The sequence below is a fragment of the Pundamilia nyererei genome, unplaced genomic scaffold, assembly GCF_000239375.1.
Source record: "Pundamilia nyererei isolate P.nyererei 1_Seehausen unplaced genomic scaffold, PunNye1.0 scaffold00032, whole genome shotgun sequence".
Taxonomy (NCBI): Eukaryota; Metazoa; Chordata; class Actinopteri; order Cichliformes; family Cichlidae; genus Pundamilia; species Pundamilia nyererei.
In genome coordinates this window covers 4010242-4021578 of record NW_005187433.1, presented here as the reverse complement: position 1 = coordinate 4021578, position 11337 = coordinate 4010242, and the positions used below count along the sequence as shown (strand labels likewise).

Genomic DNA, 11337 nt, shown 5'->3' with positions numbered 1-11337 from the left:
AAAAGTGGCTCCATCCTGTTTTCAGCAATTGTTCTGTTGCCTTTGTTGTCTGTTATCAGGGAGGGGGAGGTTGCCAGTGTGAGTCCTGCTGTTTTACCCTTCATCCTTGTTTGTTGTTCAAACTGGGAGTAAATAACTCATCTGTCTCCATCGTTCTCGTCATCTCTTGGTTAGGAGGCGTTTTGTCTTTCTGTAAGGCGCTATATAAATACAGGCCATTTACCATTTACCATTCTGTGACATTGCTTGGAACAAATCTGGTACACAAAAATCTATTTTTGTGTACGTTAAGAGCAAACAATTTCATCCTTTTTATTTTTATTGTTATTACTTTATCAGCAAAAGGGGCTGAAGGCCTGAGGTTCAGCTAAAAATACTCTATTATCTATATATTATATTATATTGTTTTTAAGGGATTTGTAATATGAGCGATTATAAATTCATTTTTTGTCAATACAGTAGATTTCAGGCATGTGAGACTTGAATGTGGCTACTTACTAATATTTCAGTAATTCCACAGTAGGTTTTTCCCTCCATTGTTATTACTGAGTTACACTCATCAGCCTTAAATTTACAGCATTTAATATTTTGCTTATTAATTAAATGTCCAACTTGATTATTTTTGGCACAGAAGACACTACTGCAATTTTCTTCAGCATATATACGTCCAAACAGGAACTGAACTACTGTGAAAATGTCGTTAAATGTCTGGGGCTTTTTAAAGCTCTGACTTGTGTAAAGCTCTGCAGTAATAAATATTGCGTGTACTTTGAACTTAGAGCAGCATGACTACCTGGTATACCAATAAGTGGTACAAATTACTTGTTATCGAAGGCCGGAGGCCAGTACGAGGTTGCAGACCCAAAAGCAGACTCAATGCGAAATTAGTTCTTAACAAGACTTTATTTAAACAGAGTGAACGAGATATGTATGTATATACAGAAGGTGGAGAGAGGAGCGGAGCGGGATCTCTGAAGGAGAGCTCTGAAACAGAGGAAAGGGAAGTTAATATCAGAATGGTGATGCAGAGAACTATAGGTGAGTAAAGGTATGGCGGATGTTTCCCTACCTGCAAAAAAAATCATCATACAAAATGTAATCAAATGGAAAAGTCTCTTTTTAAAACTTTTATAGTTTTATTAATTTTAATCTTTTAACTTTATGCATCAACCAAAATTTTAATTATATGCAACATTCTCTGACTGGAAGAAATTTGTTTAATATTTAAACCTATTTTCTGCACATTCCAGCACATAAAATTTTTTTTTTGTGTGTTTACACTCAGTCTTTCAAATAGATGCAAGTAAAACACAGCAGAAAATAAATAAAGTCAAAGACTCAGCGGTCCTTTTGCTCTATTTTCACCTGTAAAGTAGGAGTTGGGTAGGCGGAGGTTTACCCTGGTGCAGGTGTGCCGCAGCGGTCAGTGGAAGGATACGGCAGTTTCTCTGTGAGTTTCCCATTACGTCGTAGCGCACTCGGTGCTTACTTGGAAGTTTAGGGGTTTTTTTCGCTGTAAAAAGATGTTTTCTTCCCACGCACAATGCTAATGGACGCTAATGTTTTTGTCACTTTTTATGGAATCAAACTTAAAGTAAGGTCAGTACTTCCACGCTTTAAACGCTGCACGCTCATACTCTCTCCCGCACTCGATATATGATCCACTGTTGATCTGCACACAGCTGTTGTCACGAACGTCGCACTTGCTTACGTCACTGTCATGAGACATTCTCGCAAAAAAATCACGGTTTTAGTAACGCAGTAACGCAGTGTTCCTACGGGAAAGTAACGGGAATCTAATTACCGTTTTTGCAATAGTAATCCCTTACTTGAAAAAAGTAATCGGATTACAGTAACGCGTTGCTGCTCATCTCTGGTCCAGCAGGGGCACAGTAGGCAGGAGGGCAGGCAGGTAACCTCTTTCCAAAAAGAGGTTGCAGGTGGATTTTGCAGGTGAGACCAGCGTCCAGTAGATTTCCAGTGGAGAACTGATTTGGAGCAGTGGCAGAGAGGCACAAGGAGACAAGGTTAAGCATGAGGTATAAGCACAAGCCACGTTGACCTTGGACCGTGGAGGCCCAGTTACCACTAGAAGGTAGCAGACAAACTGGCAGAGAATGGGAGACCTGGCCTTAAGACTCCCTCTGCTGATTAGCCCAATGGATTTCAGGTGAAACACCAGGAACTCCACCCACTAGGGTGGGCACAGGAAAACATAGGCTCTAGATGGAAAATCCCAATGTACTCATTCAGACCATCCAGCTTGTACCTCAAAATTTGGCTGTGAAAAAAAACAGAGGACAAAAGTTTTCAATGTCATCACAACCCTAAAACAACGCATTGTAAAAAAAAACAAACAACTTAATTAAGTTGTCAACTCCCAGTATTTTAGTTATTAATGTCTATAGCATTTGGATTAGTTATTTCATTGCCTATCACAATATTTTGTGGTTTTAAGTCACACACACAAAATCAAGCCCAGACTCTGCTATTGCTTTTTATTGAACTCTCCAATGCTTCCAGTTCAATTCAATTTTATTTATATAGTGTCAAATCACAACAACAGTTGCCACAAGGTGCTTTATATTGTAAGGTAAAGATCTTACAATAACACAAAGAAAACAAAGAAAACCCCTACAATCATATGACCCCGATGAGCAAGCACTTGTTGATAGTGGAAAGGAAAAACTCCCTTTTAACAGGAAGAAACCTCCAGCAGAACCGGACTTAGAGAGGGGGGGGGTGATCTGCTGCGCCCGGCTGGAGGTGAGGGGAGGAAGACATTGCAAAGACACACTGTGGAAGACGGGCGAGATATTAATAATATCTTATGGTTAAATGCAGAGAGGTCTATTAACACATATTGAGTGAAAAAAGGTGACTAAAGAAGAAACACTGAGTGCATCATGGGAATCCCCCAGCAGCCTAGACCTATTGCAGGATAACTACGAGAGTATTCAGGGTCACCTGCTCCAACCCTAACTATATGCTTTATCAAAAAGTACAATTTTAAGCCTACTCTGTTAGGGGCCTGGATCGTTGACCCAGTGGTTTTGTGTTTTTGGTTTTTTGATTTGGTTTATTATATTTTTAGCTTTCTTTGTCTATTGGGTTATAGGGTTATTCTGAGTTTGGGTTCTCTGTGTGGTTTATGTTACAGTTTTAGTCTTTTGGCTTCTGTCTGTGTTCCTTAGTTGCTGTCTCCCCTGTCTGCTGTATCCCCTTGTCAAGTTCGCATCTGCTTCCTGTTTTACTTTGAAGTCCGTGTCTCAGGTTACTGTGTCGGTTTATGCATTCCCTCTCTCATTAGCCCTGATTTGCCCCAGCAGTGTTTTCCCTTCTGTCTCTCATTCACTAATTGCTCCCTCTGTGTATTTAAGCCCTGTGTTTAAAAAAGGCCTTTCAGGTGTTTTTAGGACATCCTGATAATAACGAATTATAGTAGCCCAGCCTAGAAGTAATAAACACATTAACTCGTTTTTCAGCATCATGCAGATTCTTCAGTGTTACTGAAAACCAAAGTAATGCCATCCCAAGTAAGCATGTAATTAGATTTTCAGGGCCGAGTACAATAACCTCTATCTGCATGTGTGTTATCTTGGTTTATGGATAGATAAATGTGGGTGTCATCTGCATATCAGTGAAAATGTATTCTATGCCTTCTAATGATGCTGCCTAAGGGAAGCATGCATAATATAAACAGAATTGGTCGTAGCACTGAACCCTGTGGAACTCCATAATTAACCTTAGTGTGTGACTCCCCATTTACATGAACAAATTGGAGTCTGTTAGAAAGATATTACACAGTACACTTAATACCTACAGCATGCTCTAATTGCTGTAATGAAATATTATAGATAACAGCACCAAACTCTGCACTGAGGTCTAGCAGGACACTCACAGAAATGAGTCCACTGTCAGAGGCCATAAGAAGATCATTTGTGGCCTTCACTAAAGCTGTTTCTGTACTCCGATGAGCTCTGAAACCTGACTGAAACTCTTGAAATAAACCACTCCTCTGCAGGTGATCCATTAGCTGTTTTACAATTACTCTTTTAAGAATTTTTGGGATAAAAAGGAAGGTTGGAGATTGGCCTACAATTAGCTAATACACCTAGAGATCGCTTTTTAATAATGTTTTAGCTACTGCCACCTGTGGAAATTAACTTATAAATCACTGAAATGATTTCCAAAAATATCCTGATTTATATTGATAGAATTAAAAACATTGCTGCACAGCATGGTGTGTCTTTACTCCTAATCAATCCATCACCTTAACCTTCTCAGCAAGGGGGTTAAGGCGTTTCCATAGCAGCCACCAGCCCGAGAGTGAGTCGCCGTAATTAGTGAGATTGGTTTCATCCCGGCTGCCCACATCAATAGCTATTGCCACTTTGGCCCCCATGGAGCGCGCAACATCAGCTGGGAGAATCAGGGGAAGAAGACATCAAGACAAACAGCATACAGTACTGGTAAAATTAAAAATATATTGCTATAAGCAAACAGCTGAGCAACTACATCAAAGTACGGCTACTTTTAATACTTAATAAGGGAAGGTACAAACTGAATGTAACAAACCAGGCAGGTTGTTGATATAGCCTCCATCTATCAGCAGGTGTCCATCTTTTGGGTGACACAGACGAAGGTGAAATCCATGTTGCATGACCCAGTTTCAGGCAAGTGTTAGCTGTCACATAAGGGGCCTCAGTACGGGTTTGACCAATCCATGGACTGTAGGGTGCTCAGGGTACTGTGGCTGCAAAACAAGGCAAGATCATCACTCTGAGCACAGCCTGATCTTGAGGTCAATTCTCTGTGATGTTGACTGCGGAGGAACACTGTGATGTGTAACACAATCACCTCTGAATGATCCAGACCAGCAAACTGCTTAAAGTTCTGCTCTCTTCCTCACACCCCTCCTCTCTTTCACAACAGCCATTCTTCTTCTGTATCCCCAAGAGTCAGTACAAGCCATTCACAGCTTGTCTAACCATTGAACCCCTTGGCAGAACTATTATTCAACAACATAATGATGTGAAGTTATTACATCAAAAAATGCTTGCTCTAAGAGGATTGTTGCCTGATAACACACCTGATAATTGCTGTCATGTACTGAACAAGAGCTCAGTTAAAGGGGGAGGGGTGTGTGTGTGCGTGTGTGTGTGTGTGTAATACTTATACTAGTAATATTAATAAGTCCATGACTTCATGTAATCAAGTTGACCTCACTGCATTAAGTGAATCAAAACTGTAGGTTCCTGTTATTATATTCATCATTGTACAGATAAATGAGTCCCAAATGATTAAAATATTTTTTTGAGAATTATTTTAAACAAAAATACCAACTCGGTTCTTGAATGAGAGCATGTTTTTCTACTTCATACATGAAATACATGTCATGAGCACTATACCAAACATCAATTTGCTCTCAAAAATCGCCTCAGTTCTCTGAGGGACAGATTACACAAGCGGACTGCACCATTTTAAAAACTCCTTTGACGTTACGGTCCATGATTATGTCATTGTCCAACATAATCCTTTCAGATTTATCAGCTGCACATTCATTGAACAAATCTCCTGGTCAATCACATCCCTAATGCGTTATGTCACAAAGAAAAGGCTGATGATGTTTGACTATCAGAGTCTCAGACTAGCCCATCTGCCACCATCTCTGTTTTTTTTATTCCATGTTCTTTAATATAGCAAAACGTTTAAGCAAGTATTATTATTGAGTGGCAGGAGGATCCCACAGTCACCCCCTCCCACCCCATTCTCCCGACTGATGCTTGATGTCACATTGCCTGTAAGAGCTTTCGTTTCTCTAAAAAAAAAAAGGCTCAGCACTACATGAATTACAGTCTATCAGTGCTTTAAAGGTTTCTTTTAAAAAGCTCATTGTTTTGAGGTTCTTCTCCACATGGACCGCTTTCCTGCATGAAGTCAAAGATGGTTCAGAAATGACTTGGAGAAAAACAGAAACCAGAAAGCTTCCAGTACCAAACTTGCCAATTTCACACAGAACTGGTTTTATTAAACTGCAGAATCTTTGTTAACTAAGTTATTTACCCTGTTTTTTAAATTTGCTGGCAGAGGTCACAAATTATTATTTAATTTATTAATAAAAACTAATGACAATGTGAACATGCCTTGATTTTTTTTCCTTCCCACTGTTGCCAAAGTGCTTGCTCATAGGGGGTCATATGATTGTTGGGTTTTTTTTCTCTGTATCTATGAAGCGCCTTGAGGCGACTTATGTTGTGATTTGGCGCTATATAAATAAAATTGAATTGAATTGAATTGAATTTTTAAACTAACTAGATAGTACTGGTAAGTCCCTGTGAATGCAAAGCACTGGATTTAGGTTAAAAATATTTTGGGGTGTTTTTGCATCGCAGGTACAGCAGTAAAATATCAGACTAATTAACTAATGAATTATCAATAAATTAGTAATAAAATGAGGTTGATGCACTGTACATTGTGGACAAGAGATATTTTATTTTGTATTCTTATGGTCACAGTTATAATCAGAACTATCATTGATCAATCATTTAGCATTGTCGAATCAGTTGACAGAATAATCTTTGAATTATATCTATGTTAATCCGAGCAAATATTAATGTATACAGATTATCATCACTTTAATCAGTCTATTGTTGTTCTGTATCATTCTTTCTATCTGCTTAAGCTGTTGCACATCCTTGTATCCACTCGAACTTGTGGGTCCAGCAGGGCCTTGGTCCATCCACTTGCACATATTCAGGCGCATAACAACATGCACATAGTTATGTAAAACACGCACGTTCACACACACACTTATTAAGGACAGGGAGGTCGTCTTAGGACAGTCTCTCTGATAGATACACTATCACAAAACTGCACAACATAATACACACTTGTTTGTCTCTAAAGTAGCAGTTGATGTAAGGAGAACTTTTTGAGTGTGGGGAACTGTTACAAACAAATGTTGGATTTGAAAGTGTAGCTCTAACAGCTCCTAGTAATACACCTCTCTCTTCTCCTGGGAACCAGTGAACACCTCACCTCCCCTACAGTAGGGTCCTGCTCGCCTAATCCCACAATAATGATGCAGTCAGCCTGACGGATGCACCTCTGTGTCCACGGGGTCAGTGTGTAGTCAGTCTGGTAAAGAACTATGCGATGGATGTCTTCTTGTTGGCCCAGCCAGCTGGACAGACGGTACTCATGAACACTAAAGAGGAAAGGAGTCCATTAATGACAGGCAGCATTGCTTTGCTGGCAGCATCCAAGACATCCATTTTCCTCTTGTGCCAATAGAGCAAATTTTAGCAGAATTTAATGAGCGTGAAAGACAAAGCACAAAGAAAATAAAAACCAACAGAAAGCAGTAAGACACTGAAAAATACTCATTTTATTTGAGGTTTGAATAAGAGAAGATTGAACCAGTCAAATTGCATAAAATGTTTGAATCTGGCACAAAACATACCTGTCAAGTGCAGCAGCTCCAAGACGCTGTTTGATAATACCACTTGTCAGTAGAAGAGTAGGACCTTTATGTGAGAGATGATAGATTACACCCATGAATGTCTACTTCAAGGAGGTGTTACGTCCAGGTTAAAGACAGCTGAAAGTGATTTGATTGTTCAGGTGCATCTCAGATCTTTTAAAGTCAAACATCCACCACATTGTGAAGCATTGGTGAAAGGATTTTATGTGATACATTATAATAAAGCAAGGAAAGGTACTACACTGAAAACACTCATTTAAACCTTTTAACTGTTTGTAATCTCTAAAGTCCTCCTCCTTATATGGTCAATCCCTAAAGCCCTTAATGCTCATTAAAGTGAAAATCTAATTCCTTAATTTGGTGTTAATTTGTCTGTACTGTCTTATTTAACCAAAATCAAATGAGCATCTGTCCTGAAGGCTCAGTTCCAGTTCAAATTAGGGTGCAAACAGGAATCCATAATACTTAAGGAGAGAGTATTTCCGTCATGGAAGACAGACAGCACATCTAATCCTGTCTCCATGCCTTGATAAGAAGTTTTGGAAAATGATAACAGAGTAGAGCTCTTATGTTTAACTCTCATGCCCTCCTCTTCTTTTTAGTCAGAATTTTGAAATCCGACGTCATCCATACTCTGTTGATGCATTTTACAGCTTTTCGACACCTTCGTGGACAAAAATGCACACATATAAAATCTGCCATAAAATCCTTATACAACAATTTTTTCTGCTTTTTTTTTTTATAAACACACACACACACACGCACAGACTGCTCAGAGACACACTTTCATCCACATCCCCCCCACCCTCTGAAGTGTGGATGGAGTGCCCCCCATAGCCAGCAGTCAACCTCTGCCCAGACCACCAGCCAATCCCGAGACCAGGTAGGATGTACGATGGGGGGGTGGGCGGTGCTCATCGACGCCTCCTCCCACAACACCTCCAGTGTCTAAGGTGCATGTAAGGTCAACGCACCAAAGACCAGCACCCATCATTTCTACCGAAAAGGGTAGTCCAGCTGTTCCACTCAGGGACTTCTTAGTTAAAAAAAAAAAGAGAATCAAAGTAATCATGTGTGTCTGTGTGTGTGTGTGTGTGTGTGTAAAGGCATGGGTCTGCGTGGCATTGTTGCAGTCTCTCATCCTCATTTTTCCAACCATGTTTCATGACATCACATACAGAGGGTTTATAGTGTACAACATACATATTACAGTGGCACATCATATATGACTAAATGCATTTTACTTTAAGATTTTCAAGAAAAGCTCACTTACAAGTACGTAATTCAAGTTAATTAATTTTGAGTCTTGCTAGTCCACAGACCTACTGATGCAGTAAGTGTGTGTGTGTGTGTGTGTGTGGGGGGGGGGGGGGGGGGGGGAGAGCTAAGAATAACCTCTACCCTTCTACCCTTCATCTAAAACTGACGTCAACGCGGCCATACTAAATTTGTCTCACAATCTTATTGCCACTATTACAGAAGCTCCAATGACAGCTTTTCTCCTCCAGGTAACAGTAACCATAGCATCCATTAACCCAGGTATTATTAGAAGCATTGTGACAGGAACCAGTCACGCCAGCCAACAGGGAGGTGGGTGAGTGAAACCAAGTGACTTTGCTTTACACAGGTTGAAAATACCATTTTAGAGTTTAATATGAGAAAAACTTGGCAGTCCTGTTAAAATATTTAGAAGATACTTTAGAATCAGATTTGATCAATATCATCATGTTTGTATAGAAATTGGCCATAAACTCATTCTGAATATTTTCCATTTAATTGCATTTATCTCTTTATTATATTGTTTTGATTTTATACTCTTTTTAATTTTCAGACCCAACACTTTTGAGTATTACACGTTAAAATGTTTTACAACAAAGTAAACGCAGTTGAGTTATTCATGTTCTTTAGGCTTTGTTACTAAGCACAATCAATAGGAAATGCATGCTACATACACCATGTTACCATAAATATTCACTCAACCATCTGAATAATTAAACTCAAGTGTTCCAATCACTTCCATGGACACAAATGTATAAAAATCAAACACCTATCCATGCAAACTGCTTCTACAAACATCTGTGAAAGAATGGGTATCTCTCAGGAGCTCATTGAATGTTACAGTGATAGGATGCCACTTATGTTAGTTCAGTCATGAAATTTCCTCACTACCAAATATTGCACAGACAAATATTAGTGTTATTATACAAAGTGGAAGTGACTGGGAAGAACAGCAACTCGAACTGCCACGAAAACCACAAAACAGGGTCAGCGGATGTTGAGGTGTATAGTATGCAGAGGTTGCCAAATTTCTGCAAAGTCAGTTGCTACAGGCCTTCAAATTTCATGTGGCCTTCAGATTATCTCAAGAACAGTGCATAGCAAACTTCATGCAATGAGTTTCCAAGGCCGAGCAACTGCATCTAAGCATTACATCACCAAGCACGATGTAACGGATTGCCAACACTGGACTGTAGAGCAGTGGAGGGATGGAGGGAAGGGGGATTATAGCGAGGGATTGTTTTTCAGGAGTTGGACTCGGCCTTAATTCCAGTGAAAGGAACTCTTAATGCTTCAACATGCTGAAGCATGTTGGACATTTTGCCCTCCACTGTCTGTATAGTGAAATACTTCATGCTCCCAACTTTGTGGCAATAGTTTGGGGATTGCCACTTCCTGTTCAAGCATGAAAGCTCACAAAGTAAGGTCACAAACACATGGATGAGCGAGTTTGGTGTGAAAGAACTTGAGTGGCTTACACAGAGTCCTGACCTCAACCTGACAGAACACCTTTAGGATAAATTAGAGGAGAGACTGTGAGCCAGGTCACCTTACAAATCTGCTTCTGGAAGAATGTCCAAAAATTCCCATAAACACACTCCTAGACCTTGTGGAAAGCCTTCCCAGACAATTTGAAGCTGTTATAGATGCAAAGTGTGTACTGACATTTTAATAAACACTATGGATTCAGATTGGGATGTCACTCAACTTCCTGCATGCGAACACTATATTTTGCCAATGCAGTGTATAAACTCAACTGATAGGTTAATTTGTGTCAAAATAAAAACAAGTGTTCAAAGCGCTAAAATTGCAAGGATTAAAAATATAATTGGATCATTTCAGCAAGCTGTGTGTGTTGCATGCAAAAATTCAAACATAGCTCAAAACTGAATAAAACTTTATACATAAAAGCAAAAAACAAGAAACTCGAAGGGAGGTATTTTACTGAAATATCCAGTCAAATGGATCACAACACATGCAAAAACATCTAGTTATTAAGCAGGAAAAAAACCCTAGACATACAAGGAATCTAGAGGGTTAGAGAATGAATGGCTTTACTGTCCATCTCAGTCACCTGATCCTATCCTAACGGAACTGCATACCACCTGCTAAAAACTAGACTGAAAACAGAGACCCCACAGCAACAAGAGCTGAAGGTGGCTGGGAGAAGATAATGGGGAAGGATAAAAAGGATCTGGTGGCATTAATGACTCAAAGACTTTAGGCACTCATTAACTGCAAATGACATTCTAAAACATCTACATAGATCTTGCTTTATTGATGTAAAACTAGACATACTGACCCTCTGGTGTGGCACATTTATGTAGCGTCAACCGCTTTAGCCATCTCCACATTATGTGTTTCAATATATTCAGGTTAATGTAAACTATCCTAATACTTAAAGGACTGGTAAATGAATTGATATACTGGATAACTCAACAGGGAATGAATATCTAATTTCCTTTTAATCAGATTAAAGGCCACTAAACAAAATGAGAAATGATTTAACTACTGTAGTGCGCACACCCACACTCCTCTGGCAGCCTGGCAAATGAATTTAGTGCATGCTTTTG

The 11337-nt window shown here is 39.5% G+C and overlaps 1 long non-coding RNA gene across 1 annotated transcript; it reads right to left on the bottom strand.

Annotated features, from left to right (window-relative positions):
- Window positions 1-4203: 4203 nt before the first annotated feature.
- LOC102204849 (uncharacterized) lies at window positions 4204-7531 on the bottom strand. Its single transcript, XR_311640.2, has 4 exons — window positions 7466-7531; window positions 7042-7210; window positions 4579-4756; window positions 4204-4422 (listed from the first exon to the last, which is right to left on the bottom strand). It is a non-coding gene; the product is annotated as an uncharacterized LOC102204849 (long non-coding RNA).
- Between the last annotated feature and the right edge of the window lie 3806 nt (window positions 7532-11337).